Source organism: Zea mays, chromosome 4, assembly GCF_902167145.1.
Source record: "Zea mays cultivar B73 chromosome 4, Zm-B73-REFERENCE-NAM-5.0, whole genome shotgun sequence".
Lineage (NCBI taxonomy): Eukaryota > Viridiplantae > Streptophyta > Magnoliopsida > Poales > Poaceae > Zea > Zea mays.
Window position 1 is genome coordinate 165,465,912 of NC_050099.1, and position 15,254 is coordinate 165,481,165.

General features: G+C 43.6%; 2 long non-coding RNA genes across 2 annotated transcripts; both read left to right on the forward strand.

Annotated features, from left to right (window-relative positions):
- The first annotated feature begins 5,719 nt into the window (after positions 1-5,719).
- Positions 5,720-6,978, forward strand: LOC118476968 (uncharacterized). Its single transcript, XR_004857866.1, has 2 exons — positions 5,720-6,557; positions 6,649-6,978. It is a non-coding gene; the product is annotated as an uncharacterized lncRNA (long non-coding RNA).
- Positions 6,979-13,559: 6,581 nt separating this feature from the next.
- LOC118476969 (uncharacterized) lies at positions 13,560-14,897 on the forward strand. Its single transcript, XR_004857867.1, has 2 exons — positions 13,560-14,476; positions 14,568-14,897. It is a non-coding gene; the product is annotated as an uncharacterized lncRNA (long non-coding RNA).
- Positions 14,898-15,254: the final 357 nt, after the last annotated feature.

Below are 15,254 nucleotides of genomic sequence, written 5' to 3' on the forward strand. Positions count from 1 at the left end.
TGTATAGTTGTGGTCGCGGGCAAAAGAGTAGTAGTGCTCATGTGATGTCTAATTTAAAACACAAATTGTTGGGTGATTATCGTGAAGAATGCGTTGTTAATTGGTTGTAGTAATTTTAGTGCGCTAAATAACTTGGATGAAAATTAGTGAGTCTACTTGTTAGTCCTCATATGATTATTTTAACTCTAACAATTGGTAAAGTGTTAGAATAATTCAAGTCTCTAGAACGCGGCAATTCTTGAATTGTATAGAAGCTGAAATGTATTGATTGCTGTTTTGGACTGCACGTACTGTTTTCGGTGTGCTGTATGTTTGATGAACTGAATTGTGTTTTCTGTAGATATGTGCTATAGAAAAGTGGTAGATAACTTTATTATCTTACTTGTGTTAAAATTTGACAGCCATAGGACTGACAGTTTAGGAGTTATGCTTTTTACAAATTCAGTAACTGAATCTGTCCAATTTCTGTACAGATTTCAGAGACTGTACTGTTTGCTTAAGTTAATGTTTGAATCAGTCCTTGTAGATTATAAGAGAGTTGTAGATGCTTTTCTGATCTTGCTTGTGTTAAAATTTCATAACTAAAGGCCTGACGGTTTAAGAGTTATGAAATTTACAAACTGATTGCTGTGTTCTGTCCTCTGTCAGAACAGATTTCGAAAACTGTAATATTTGATTTGATTAAAACTGGAATCACTTCTTGGTGATTATAAAAGTTGTGTAGTACTTTTGCTAAGCTTTCCAAAAAGTCTTGGATCACTATTTTTGGTGGTCTGAAGATTAAGTTACATGTGTTTGAAGTGTGAAGACTGAATCTGTCCAGTTTTGGACAGCACAGCCTTCATAGTATATTTTAACCTTGATACATGCTAAACCAGCCAGGGATGTTTATAAATAATTTGTAGAACATTTAATTAGCTTTCCAGAAAGTCTAGGATCAATTTGTTTGGATGTCTGAATCTTCAGTTATGAATTTTTAAAGTCATAAGTCTGAATCTGTCCAAATCTGGACAGCGCTGTTGTATTAGCACGTTTTGACCTTGCTAAGTGTTGAATTATGTTGTGATGAAAATACCAAAGTTGTAGTTCACTTTTTAAGCTTTCCAGAAAGTCCTAGTTTGATATTTTTGGACTAACCATTGAAGAGTTATGATTAAAACAAGCAACTGCTGTATTGCTGTCCAAAAATTCTGCTAGTGCTCATTTGATTGTTAGTTCACCCGTTTGGCTAAAAATGCTTAGTTAGCACTTAGCGGACATAGACTCGTAATGGCTAAATATAGGCTAACATGTGTTCTATGATTAAGGTGCTTGCTTGCTATAGTTGATTGTGATAGATGAGTCCATCGACATTGATGCATCGGTCCTCTGTTAAACTTGTGTTGTGATGCTTTTGTGTGATCAATAGAACTAATGCGAAGTCGTAGCAATTAAATAAATGCGTGTACATGTGATATCGTATTTGTGTTGCGTAAATATATAAAATATGGTCGTCTTATTAATGGTGTTAATGATGAACGCTGATAACGTACGAATAGCTAGCGCTTGCGTATAGTCGTTGCAGTGTCTTACTACTTGGTGTTTAGTTCGCTACCGTGTATTGTATATCTTGTGATAACTTTTCATTATATTCATACATATGCATCTTGCATCTCATTTAGGACCGAGAGATGATGATCGAGACAGTGATGTGGTGACAACCACAAGATGCAGTTGGTGGACGACCTGAAGAATGGTGGACATGACCAGTAGATGCTCGCCAAGCGAGTACCTCCCCAGCAAACACTCCCTAAGTGTTAAATTAAAGGCAAGTCCCGGTTTTATGCATAACCGTTATATATGCTATTTTACTGCACTTAATGATTGTAGGTTTGTACTGTGCACTTAAGTGTAGGAGTTGACTGAAACCTTAGTTGCATGAACTCAGGATTCCTTTGAGATGGATACTAGTATGCTAGGTCGAGTAGCTGCTTTATTAATTAGGATCTCGGTAGAAGTCGAGTGATTTTTCTAGCACTCGCGCGAGGTCAGGAATTGGTTGTATCCACTTTGATAACAGAATGGTGATGGTCTGTGGACACGGGTCCATGGGGACGCGTGGTCTACGAGATGAAAATTGGAATAAGGATTAACGTGCGGATACCTGTGTCAAGCGTTTGAACGTACTAAACACATACCGAGAAATATGGTAAATCGGTAAGCCTAGTACCTGATTGAACCTGGCAGTAGACTTTGCCCCTCACGCGACTTGAGACGAGGTCTCCCATTCCGGTTATGGTGGGTACAAGTGCGGTCACTGCACGACGGCCAGTCGGGGTCAGTGAGGCATTGTACGCCAAGGCGGTGAGCCCTGTTCTGCTGACGGGGAATCGATGGGGACGGTTGATATGTGTGGGGACGGAGTGCCCCTGCATGTCGTGTGTTTAGGTTTACCTTGCAAGGATAAAAACTCGATTCGAATCGTCTGCTTCTCGCAGCTAATGAGACTGCTTGATCCATTGTACTGCATTGAGTAATAAGTGGAAATGAGATTACTGGAAAAAGATGTTGATTGATAAAATGTTTGATACCATGTATGACTAAATAGGTACACATCTAGTAAAGAGGATCATACTAAAACTTGAAAAGCTAAAACTTGATTTTAGACTCAGCTAGTGCTTTTGGCAAACCAAACCCCTCAGCCAAACAGCTGCATGTCTAGGGGTAGAGGAGTAGACTCCTCACACCGGGTAAGTCTAGCTGAGTATTAGTATACTCAGCCTTGCTTGTGGCACAATTTTTGCAGGTACTCCTTAGGGTGATTGGTTGCTGGTGTGACTTGGCCTTCATCCCTGCCACCGGGATAGATGGTCGAGTGGGTTACTGCTTCCGCAGGAGGGGACCAGGAGGAGTAGCGTGGCCAGGCTTCGCCATGTTACTCGGTTTTCTTCGTTAGTTATTTCCGCTGCATCAAAATTTATGGTTATTATTTTTGAAACTCCGATAATGTAGTCACTAATGGTACTTCTTAAATTTGTGGTATTATGCTTTATTGTATTTCTCTGTGCCTCACCTTCGAGTGAGCTAGTGGTATTCGATCCTGGTAAGTGGCTTTATCGGACTAGATCCGAGGGACTGACGGGTTATTCCTGTTTAAGTGTGTTGCTGCCCTTAAGGGTGCGACTTGGGCACTTAAGCTGGAATAATTCGGGCGGTTCCGCCACAGCTGGTATCGGAGCGAATACCAGTACAGAGAAGTCAATAAGTCATGATTACCAACCTTCTCAAAAGTAAAACTTGCTTACAAACCCAGTTGGATAGATGTCAGGACGATAAGGATAGACCTAGGACGTGAAGCCTTAAGAAATAGATGGGTAGCTAGGTGGCTATTTATATAGGCCATAAAGGCTACTACTACTATTAATAAGGATGCTATAGCAAGCACCCGAAAAAAAATTAGTTAGGTCTGAGAAGACGACTAGAATGAGCATGCATCATGATTGTCGCATTGTTGTCTCTTGTGCACCCACATGCTTCTCTCACCTTATTCCAATAATAAAAACTTGTGAATCATGTGATGTACTGCTATGTTAGGAACTATAAGAAAGGCTTACCTCGCGTCAGATTGGTGAGTCTTGTTAGGACGTGTTATGTGTTTCTCTTGCCTTGCTTTCTAGGAGGTACAGTAACTATTTAGTCCATTTTGCCTCTAACCAATAAAAATTGTTGCCTGCTTTTCCCCACAAAAGACCCCCCATTTTAAACGACCTTGAGCTTATCAAGTGAAACCTCTTAAAAAAATATTTTCATGCTTGTGTAGGTATTTCCTAACCCTTCTGTGTTTTACCCTGAAGTTGCACCTACACAACTTGTAGACCCCCATAGCTTAACCGCTTGCCAAACCGAAACTTCATTGTGCACATGGTTTTGTCAAAAAAAACATCATTTGGTGTCTAGTTGCGCAAACCATGACCAAGCCATGTTTCTTTCCATAAATCCTTGCCCCTAAAACTTCATAGCATTCCTGTTGATCATCCCGTTGATCTTGTTGCCTACCTCTCCTTTCACCTGGATCCGGTAATCCTTTTCCCGGTGAATTATGCTGGCTGTCTCATCCGAATCTCTAGATCCTTTAATTGATTCTGCCCCGTTATCTGGTCATCTCCAATAACCCATTCACAAGTATCGGATGTTGATCTTGCCTAAATCTCTCAATTCTGGTCGATCTCATGCTCTTCCTCCAAGAATCATGACGCCATTTTATCGATTCTATCTCTAAGCAGTGTATCCATTTGGTTCAATGGATTATGCTGTTGACTTTAGTTCTCTCATGTCTCAGCAAGTTGCCAATCTTGATCTCATGGTTGGTTCCCCCCATATCCACTCTCGTATAAATCTCTGACCTGATAATCTTCGTATTAATCATAAAATAATTCTCTAAGTTGAAGAAAGTTCTTATGTGATGCTCTTTTGCCAGCAATCTCTGCTTCACCTCTGATCACATTCTTATTGTCTGGGCCATACTCTCATGGGCTCCATCTATTTATGTCACGTGTATTTATCATTGGTTGCGTCTGGTAATGGTGTTATGACTAAACGACTGATGGTGCCGCGACGAAACCGAGAGCCTCTTGTGGGCGCGCACACAAGGTTGAGCTGCTCGGTACGCGCTGGTATCGCGGTTAATAGTTGTGATCCATTATAAGACTACACCGATGTGCTATCTTCTGTGGACACTCACAGAATGATCGCTGCATTTTGTCTCGATATGTCGCGATATTCTAACCAAATCTGTCTTCAGTATCTTGTCAGATACCCTCTCATGAATTTGCATCTATCTTCAGTCTGGGAGTTACATGCTTCTCCACCCTTAAAGCTCCTCATTCGAATCTCGGGACGAGATTCTTTTTAAGGGGGGAAGGCTGTGACACCCCAGGTGTCTATTTCGGGTTATGACGGAAGAATTATCCTAATCTTGAATGCTCAGTGAAAATTTCTATTTCTCGATCGTGTCTATCTCTGTCTATCAGGCTTTCTCATGGAAGTTCACCGAATTCGGAGTTATTCGATCGCGAGAAACAACCAATTTTGGAGCGTGTTAAAACTTTTAATTCTCGGAACTCATGCAGACTCGAAGATCATTCTCGAATTATAAATCTCATCTGGAGCTCTTTAAATCAAACTCTCGACGACTGTTATCTGATCTGAGCCCGAATCTAAATTCCTCGAACTTCGATCGATGTCCGACTATTTTATCCGAGTCCGTACTCTTAAACGGAATACTCAGTATGTCGCCCTCTAATTAATTCTTACTCGACTCAGCCTAGTATCTTTGTATCTAAACCGAATTCAAAACTCACTCCGACAGCGATTTTTAAAATGTCACGATTCGCTTTCTCCGACTAAAATTCAAAGCCGATGAGAAATCTGAGAGACACATTTATTTCTAAAATAGTGCGCGAGGAATTATTTCCGAGCGAAATCAAATCCAACTCTCGGCCGAATTAATCGCTCAATCGTCCGTTCGTCGAAACCCAAATTCGCTCTGTTCTTCGTAGAGACGAATTCCGCGGGAGCATTTTTATTCGGAAAAATAATTTAGCGCAGCCTGTTTGCGCGTTTGGGCCAGCCCAAACCAGCCCAATTGGGCCCATTTGAAACCCTAACCCTAGGGTTTCTCTATAAATACGGATCCCTCTCCCTTGCCCTTGGTCATTTTGCATTCCCACCCCTATTGTTTTTCTAGCCGCCATCAGCCTTCTTCTCCCCCACGCCTTCTTCTCTCCCTGGCTTTCTCCTCCACGCGCAGCAGCAGGGAGTCGTGCTCCCCTCCATGGCGAGCAGCAAGTCGGCGCCCTCTCCGTTTTCCCCTGCTCCTTCCGGCTCCAAGCTGAACGCCGGCCGAGCTCCCCTTCCGGTCACCGCTCCTCCCTGCGAGCTCCCTGTTCCTGTCTTCCTCACGGCTGCGCGCAGGAGCTCCTCCCAGGGCCGCCGAGCTCCATGTCCATGGCGTGGAGCAGCAGCTCCCATTCCCCTGCGAACCTCCCTGTCCATGGCCACAAATCCTTTCTCCCTTCTCTGCGCAGCGCCCCTGCTGTGTTTCTCCCGGCGAGCTCTCTGCTCTCGGCCGCTGGCAGCCATGGCGCCCAGAAAAATCCCACAGCCGAACTCCCCCAGCCGAGCCCCCAAGCAGCGCCCTCCCTGCTCCATAGCTCAAGCCCGAGCTCACCCCCTGACGCTTGGATCCCTGGAACGCAGCAGCTCTGCCCTCTCTCCCATGGTTGTCCAGCCCCCTACTCCAAGGGCGTGAGCGCGCAGGGATCTGCTCGACGCCGCAGCGCCCAGCCATGGTGGCTGTAGGCCGAGCCCCTTTCCCGTGGACAGCCCCAACCTCCTCCTCTCTTCCCCACAAAACAGCAGACCCTATGCCGATCTTGTGTCGTCTCGCTGCCACCGCTGCGCGCATGCCAAGTGTTCGGCATAATGTCGAGGGAGATGTGTTGTTACAGCACGCCGTGATGCCGCCGTGTGTTCGCTGTATTTGCGCAACCCCCTCCGCGACGCCGTCAAAACCCGTGGTGAGAAACACCCCGCTGCCCCTGCTGCTATCCTATTTTCTTTTGTGTGTGCTCGGTAAAATGTTGAACTGTTGTGTGTGTTTCATCACAGCTAGCCGTCAATGCCATCCGTCGCGCACGCGTGTTCGATGCGAGGCCGGTCGGGTGAACCACATGCATGCACAACTCAAATCTGATCCCGTTCAGGTTGATTGATTTATAGTTTACCATACGTATGATTTGGTTGATGTCATGCAGTGCACGTATATGTGTGGATGTGTGTAAAATGTTTTGGTTATACGCATTAGTAGATTCGCATTTGCGGTTGGAGAACAAGAAGTCGTTTGCTGTGTGCGATTTGTAGTTTGTCTAAATACGTTTTGGTCGATGTGGTGTGTATTGGTGTTTGAATATATGTGGCTGCGATGATTCATTTATGTGTCACGAGGATGGTTCGTGGATGGTATTAGTCGTTGGTTAAGATACTTCGTCATAAAGCAGTGTGTTAGTCGTGGTAAATCTAATAAAACGTAAAGCATGTTTGGTGGTTTCCGCAGTCGGCTAATGAGTTAGTCTATGTTAAATATATTTTATGTGTTCCTCGTGGTGTAAGATAGAGTGGGTCGAAGATATAAACTATGAGACATGTGATTTGTGTTTAAGGACGAGAGGTGCGAACAATCGGTTAGTGTTTCACTTGTCTAGTCGATAAATGTGGTCATAAATAATTGTGCTCGACATACATGTTTGATCGTTGTATCACTTCCTCTATAATTATAAGTCGAGTCAAAATGCGGGATACTAGTGGTACGCTAGACGGGTGGTGTCCAAATAAATTAACCGGTCGATGTGGTAGTTGTCGTGTGTGATTTATTGTTAGTGAGTAGTTTAAATTACGAGCTATATGAGGACTATGTTGGAAACTAGTAGGCGGCGTGTAACTGCGTTCGTTTGGTGAATAATAGGTCGGTAGGTAATTGTTGGTGTCAGTAGCAAATGTAGTCTTATGGAGTTTTACGCCATGTGTAAATGCCTCCACGATAGACCCCAAAAATGTGCTATTTAGGTGACTTGCGTGTTAACTAATTCAAGTTGAGCAGTGGTTGAGAAACACTTATTAATCGGCTCCAACCCATGTTTTTGAGTTACGATGTCTAAAATGGTTCGCTAAGTCTTATACTGTGATTAGCCAACTCATGTTAAGTAGGAGTCGATTGCGTAAGTGATTGTGATATATAGGTTGTGTCTAGGATTGCGATAATAATGGGCAAGCCGATGTGTATGGTGTATAGCGGCCTATGTGATTGCGCTAGTTAGCCGAATTGTTAGACGCCTTTGGTTAAAGCTCATAATCACGATAAATTGCTTGTTGTGGTCTAAATGTGTATAGTTGTGGTCGCGGGCAAAAGAGTAGTAGTGCTCATGTGATGTCTAATTTAAAACACAAATTGTTGGGTGATTATCGTGAAGAATGCGTTGTTAATTGGTTGTAGTAATTTTAGTGCGCTAAATAACTTGGATGAAAATTAGTGAGTCTACTTGTTAGTCCTCATATGATTATTTTAACTCTAACAATTGGTAAAGTGTTAGAATAATTCAAGTCTCTAGAACGCGGCAATTCTTGAATTGTATAGAAGCTGAAATGTATTGATTGCTGTTTTGGACTGCACGTACTGTTTTCGGTGTGCTGTATGTTTGATGAACTGAATTGTGTTTTCTGTAGATATGTGCTATAGAAAAGTGGTAGATAACTTTATTATCTTACTTGTGTTAAAATTTGACAGCCATAGGACTGACAGTTTAGGAGTTATGCTTTTTACAAATTCAGTAACTGAATCTGTCCAATTTCTGTACAGATTTCAGAGACTGTACTGTTTGCTTAAGTTAATGTTTGAATCAGTCCTTGTAGATTATAAGAGAGTTGTAGATGCTTTTCTGATCTTGCTTGTGTTAAAATTTCATAACTAAAGGCCTGACGGTTTAAGAGTTATGAAATTTACAAACTGATTGCTGTGTTCTGTCCTCTGTCAGAACAGATTTCGAAAACTGTAATATTTGATTTGATTAAAACTGGAATCACTTCTTGGTGATTATAAAAGTTGTGTAGTACTTTTGCTAAGCTTTCCAAAAAGTCTTGGATCACTATTTTTGGTGGTCTGAAGATTAAGTTACATGTGTTTGAAGTGTGAAGACTGAATCTGTCCAGTTTTGGACAGCACAGCCTTCATAGTATATTTTAACCTTGATACATGCTAAACCAGCCAGGGATGTTTATAAATAATTTGTAGAACATTTAATTAGCTTTCCAGAAAGTCTAGGATCAATTTGTTTGGATGTCTGAATCTTCAGTTATGAATTTTTAAAGTCATAAGTCTGAATCTGTCCAAATCTGGACAGCGCTGTTGTATTAGCACGTTTTGACCTTGCTAAGTGTTGAATTATGTTGTGATGAAAATACCAAAGTTGTAGTTCACTTTTTAAGCTTTCCAGAAAGTCCTAGTTTGATATTTTTGGACTAACCATTGAAGAGTTATGATTAAAACAAGCAACTGCTGTATTGCTGTCCAAAAATTCTGCTAGTGCTCATTTGATTGTTAGTTCACCCGTTTGGCTAAAAATGCTTAGTTAGCACTTAGCGGACATAGACTCGTAATGGCTAAATATAGGCTAACATGTGTTCTATGATTAAGGTGCTTGCTTGCTATAGTTGATTGTGATAGATGAGTCCATCGACATTGATGCATCGGTCCTCTGTTAAACTTGTGTTGTGATGCTTTTGTGTGATCAATAGAACTAATGCGAAGTCGTAGCAATTAAATAAATGCGTGTACATGTGATATCGTATTTGTGTTGCGTAAATATATAAAATATGGTCGTCTTATTAATGGTGTTAATGATGAACGCTGATAACGTACGAATAGCTAGCGCTTGCGTATAGTCGTTGCAGTGTCTTACTACTTGGTGTTTAGTTCGCTACCGTGTATTGTATATCTTGTGATAACTTTTCATTATATTCATACATATGCATCTTGCATCTCATTTAGGACCGAGAGATGATGATCGAGACAGTGATGTGGTGACAACCACAAGATGCAGTTGGTGGACGACCTGAAGAATGGTGGACATGACCAGTAGATGCTCGCCAAGCGAGTACCTCCCCAGCAAACACTCCCTAAGTGTTAAATTAAAGGCAAGTCCCGGTTTTATGCATAACCGTTATATATGCTATTTTACTGCACTTAATGATTGTAGGTTTGTACTGTGCACTTAAGTGTAGGAGTTGACTGAAACCTTAGTTGCATGAACTCAGGATTCCTTTGAGATGGATACTAGTATGCTAGGTCGAGTAGCTGCTTTATTAATTAGGATCTCGGTAGAAGTCGAGTGATTTTTCTAGCACTCGCGCGAGGTCAGGAATTGGTTGTATCCACTTTGATAACAGAATGGTGATGGTCTGTGGACACGGGTCCATGGGGACGCGTGGTCTACGAGATGAAAATTGGAATAAGGATTAACGTGCGGATACCTGTGTCAAGCGTTTGAACGTACTAAACACATACCGAGAAATATGGTAAATCGGTAAGCCTAGTACCTGATTGAACCTGGCAGTAGACTTTGCCCCTCACGCGACCTGAGACGAGGTCTCCCATTCCGGTTATGGTGGGTACAAGTGCGGTCACTGCACGACGGCCAGTCGGGGTCAGTGAGGCATTGTACGCCAAGGCGGTGAGCCCTGTTCTGCTGACGGGGAATCGATGGGGACGGTTGATATGTGTGGGAACGGAGTGCCCCTGCATGTCGTGTGTTTAGGTTTACCTTGCAAGGATAAAAACTCGATTCGAATCGTCTGCTTCTCGCAGCTAATGAGACTGCTTGATCCATTGTACTGCATTGAGTAATAAGTGGAAATGAGATTACTGGAAAAAGATGTTGATTGATAAAATGTTTGATACCATGTATGACTAGCTAGGTACACATCTAGTAAAGAGGATCATACTAAAACTTGAAAAGCTAAAACTTGATTTTAGACTCAGCTAGTGCTTTTGGCAAACCAAACCCCTCAGCCAAACAGCTGCATGTCTAGGGGTAGAGGAGTAGACTCCTTACACCGGGTAAGTCTAGCTGAGTATTAGTATACTCAGCCTTGCTTGTGGCACAATTTTTGCAGGTACTCCTTAGGGTGATTGGTTGCTGGTGTGACTTGGCCTTCATCCCTGCCACCGGGATAGATGGTCGAGTGGGTTACTGCTTCCGCAGGAGGGGACCAGGAGGAGTAGCGTGGCCAGGCTTCGCCATGTTACTCGGTTTTCTTCGTTAGTTATTTCCGCTGCATCAAAATTTATGGTTATTATTTTTGAAACTCCGATAATGTAGTCACTAATGGTACTTCTTAAATTTGTGGTATTATGCTTTATTGTATTTCTCTGTGCCTCACCTTCGAGTGAGCTAGTGGTATTCGATCCTGGTAAGTGGCTTTATCGGACTAGATCCGAGGGACTGACGGGTTATTCCTGTTTAAGTGTGTTGCTGCCCTTAAGGGTGCGACTTGGGCACTTAAGCTGGAATAATTCGGGCGGTTCCGCCACAGCTGGTATCGGAGCGAATACCAGTACAGAGAAGTCAATAAGTCATGATTACCAACCTTCTCAAAAGTAAAACTTGCTTACAAACCCAGTTGGATAGATGTCAGGACGATAAGGATAGACCTAGGACGTGAAGCCTTAAGAAATAGATGGGTAGCTAGGTGGCTATTTATATAGGCCATAAAGGCTACTACTACTATTAATAAGGATGCTATAGCAAGCACCCGAAAAAAAAATTAGTTAGGTCTGAGAAGACGACTAGAATGAGCATGCATCATGATTGTCGCATTGTTGTCTCTTGTGCACCCACATGCTTCTCTCACCTTATTCCAATAATAAAAACTTGTGAATCATGTGATGTACTGCTATGTTAGGAACTATAAGAAAGGCTTACCTCGCGTCAGATTGGTGAGTCTTGTTAGGACGTGTTATGTGTTTCTCTTGCCTTGCTTTCTAGGAGGTACAGTAACTATTTAGTCCATTTTGCCTCTAACCAATAAAAATTGTTGCCTGCTTTTCCCCACAAAAGACCCCCCATTTTAAACGACCTTGAGCTTATCAAGTGAAACCTCTTAAAAAATATTTTCATGCTTGTGTAGGTATTTCCTAACCCTTCTGTGTTTTACCCTGAAGTTGCACCTACACAACTTGTAGACCCCCATAGCTTAACCGCTTGCCAAACCGAAACTTCATTGTGCACATGGTTTTGTCAAAAAAAACATCATTTGGTGTCTAGTTGCGCAAACCATGACCAAGCCATGTTTCTTTCCATAAATCCTTGCCCCTAAAACTTCATAGCATTCCTGTTGATCATCCCGTTGATCTTGTTGCCTACCTCTCCTTTCACCTGGATCCGGTAATCCTTTTCCCGGTGAATTATGCTGGCTGTCTCATCCGAATCTCTAGATCCTTTAATTGATTCTGCCCCGTTATCTGGTCATCTCCAATAACCCATTCACAAGTATCGGATGTTGATCTTGCCTAAATCTCTCAATTCTGGTCGATCTCATGCTCTTCCTCCAAGAATCATGACGCCATTTTATCGATTCTATCTCTAAGCAGTGTATCCATTTGGTTCAATGGATTATGCTGTTGACTTTAGTTCTCTCATGTCTCAGCAAGTTGCCAATCTTGATCTCATGGTTGGTTCCCCCCATATCCACTCTCGTATAAATCTCTGACCTGATAATCTTCGTATTAATCATAAAATAATTCTCTAAGTTGAAGAAAGTTCTTATGTGATGCTCTTTTGCCAGCAATCTCTGCTTCACCTCTGATCACATTCTTATTGTCTGGGCCATACTCTCATGGGCTCCATCTATTTATGTCACGTGTATTTATCATTGGTTGCGTCTGGTAATGGTGTTATGACTAAACGACTGATGGTGCCGCGACGAAACCGAGAGCCTCTTGTGGGCGCGCACACAAGGTTGAGCTGCTCGGTACGCGCTGGTATCGCGGTTAATAGTTGTGATCCATTATAAGACTACACCGATGTGCTATCTTTTGTGGACACTCACAGAATGATCGCTGCATTTTGTCTCGATATGTCGCGATATTCTAACCAAATCTGTCTTCAGTATCTTGTCAGATACCCTCTCATGAATTTGCATCTATCTTCAGTCTGGGAGTTACATGCTTCTCCACCCTTAAAGCTCCTCATTCGAATCTCGGGACGAGATTCTTTTTAAGGGGGGAAGGCTGTGACACCCCAGGTGTCTATTTCGGGTTATGACGGAAGAATTATCCTAATCTTGAATGCTCAGTGAAAATTTCTATTTCTCGATCGTGTCTATCTCTGTCTATCAGGCTTTCTCATGGAAGTTCACCGAATTCGGAGTTATTCGATCGCGAGAAACAACCAATTTTGGAGCGTGTTAAAACTTTTAATTCTCGGAACTCATGCAGACTCGAAGATCATTCTCGAATTATAAATCTCATCTGGAGCTCTTTAAATCAAACTCTCGACGACTGTTATCTGATCTGAGCCCGAATCTAAATTCCTCGAACTTCGATCGATGTCCGACTATTTTATCCGAGTCCGTACTCTTAAACGGAATACTCAGTATGTCGCCCTCTAATTAATTCTTACTCGACTCAGCCTAGTATCTTTGTATCTAAACCGAATTCAAAACTCACTCCGACAGCGATTTTTAAAATGTCACGATTCGCTTTCTCCGACTAAAATTCAAAGCCGATGAGAAATCTGAGAGACACATTTATTTCTAAAATAGTGCGCGAGGAATTATTTCCGAGCGAAATCAAATCCAACTCTCGGCCGAATTAATCGCTCAATCGTCCGTTCGTCGAAACCCAAATTCGCTCTGTTCTTCGTAGAGACGAATTCCGCGGGAGCATTTTTATTCGGAAAAATAATTTAGCGCAGCCCGTTTGCGCGTTTGGGCCAGCCCAAACCAGCCCAATTGGGCCCATTTGAAACCCTAACCCTAGGGTTTCTCTATAAATACGGATCCCTCTCCCTTGCCCTTGGTCATTTTGCATTCCCACCCCTATTGTTTTTCCAGCCGCCATCAGCCTTCTTCTCCCCCACGCCTTCTTCTCTCCCTGGCTTTCTCCTCCACGCGCAGCAGCAGGGAGTCGTGCTCCCCTCCATGGCGAGCAGCAAGTCGGCGCCCTCTCCGTTTTCCCCTGCTCCTTCCGGCTCCAAGCTGAACGCCGGCCGAGCTCCCCTTCCGGTCACCGCTCCTCCCTGCGAGCTCCCTGTTCCTGTCTTCCTCACGGCTGCGCGCAGGAGCTCCTCCCAGGGCCGCCGAGCTCCATGTCCATGGCGTGGAGCAGCAGCTCCCATTCCCCTGCGAACCTCCCTGTCCATGGCCACAAATCCTTTCGCCCTTCTCTGCGCAGCGCCCCTGCTGTGTTTCTCCCGGTGAGCTCTCTGCTCTCGGCCGCTGGCAGCCATGGCGCCCAGAAAAATCCCACAGCCGAACTCCCCCAGCCGAGCCCCCAAGCAGCGCCCTCCCTGCTCCATAGCTCAAGCCCGAGCTCACCCCCTGACGCTTGGATCCCTGGAACGCAGCAGCTCTGCCCTCTCTCCCATGGTTGTCCAGCCCCCTACTCCAAGGGCGTGAGCGCGCAGGGATCTGCTCGACGCCGCAGCGCCCAGCCATGGTGGCTGTAGGCCGAGCCCCTTTCCCGTGGACAGCCCCAACCTCCTCCTCTCTTCCCCACAAAACAGCAGACCCTATGCCGATCTTGTGTCGTCTCGCTGCCACCGCTGCGCGCATGCCAAGTGTTCGGCATAATGTCGAGGGAGATGTGTTGTTACAGCACGCCGTGATGCCGCCGTGTGTTCGCTGTTTTTGCGCAACCCCCTCCGCGACGCCGTCAAAACCCGTGGTGAGAAACACCCCGCTGCCCCTGCTGCTATCCTATTTTCTTTTGTGTGTGCTCGGTAAAATGTTGAACTGTTGTGTGTGTTTCATCACAGCTAGCCGTCAATGCCATCCGTCGCGCACGCGTGTTCGATGCGAGGCCGGTCGGGTGAACCACATGCATGCACAACTCAAATCTGATCCCGTTCAGGTTGATTGATTTATAGTTTACCATACGTATGATTTGGTTGATGTCATGCAGTGCACGTATATGTGTGGATGTGTGTAAAATGTTTTGGTTATACGCATTAGTAGATTCGCATTTGCGGTTGGAGAACAAGAAGTCGTTTGCTGTGTGCGATTTGTAGTTTGTCTAAATACGTTTTGGTCGATGTGGTGTGTATTGGTGTTTGAATATATGTGGCTGCGATGATTCATTTATGTGTCACGAGGATGGTTCGTGGATGGTATTAGTCGTTGGTTAAGATACTTCGTCATAAAGCAGTGTGTTAGTCGTGGTAAATCTAATAAAACGTAAAGCATGTTTGGTGGTTTCCGCAGTCGGCTAATGAGTTAGTCTATGTTAAATATATTTTATGTGTTCCTCGTGGTGTAAGATAGAGTGGGTCGAAGATATAAACTATGAGACATGTGATTTGTGTTTAAGGACGAGAGGTGCGAACAATCGGTTAGTGTTTCACTTGTCTAGTCGATAAATGTGGTCATAAATAATTGTGCTCGACATACATGTTTGATCGTTGTATCACTTCCTCTATAATTATAAGTCGAGTCAAAATGCGGGA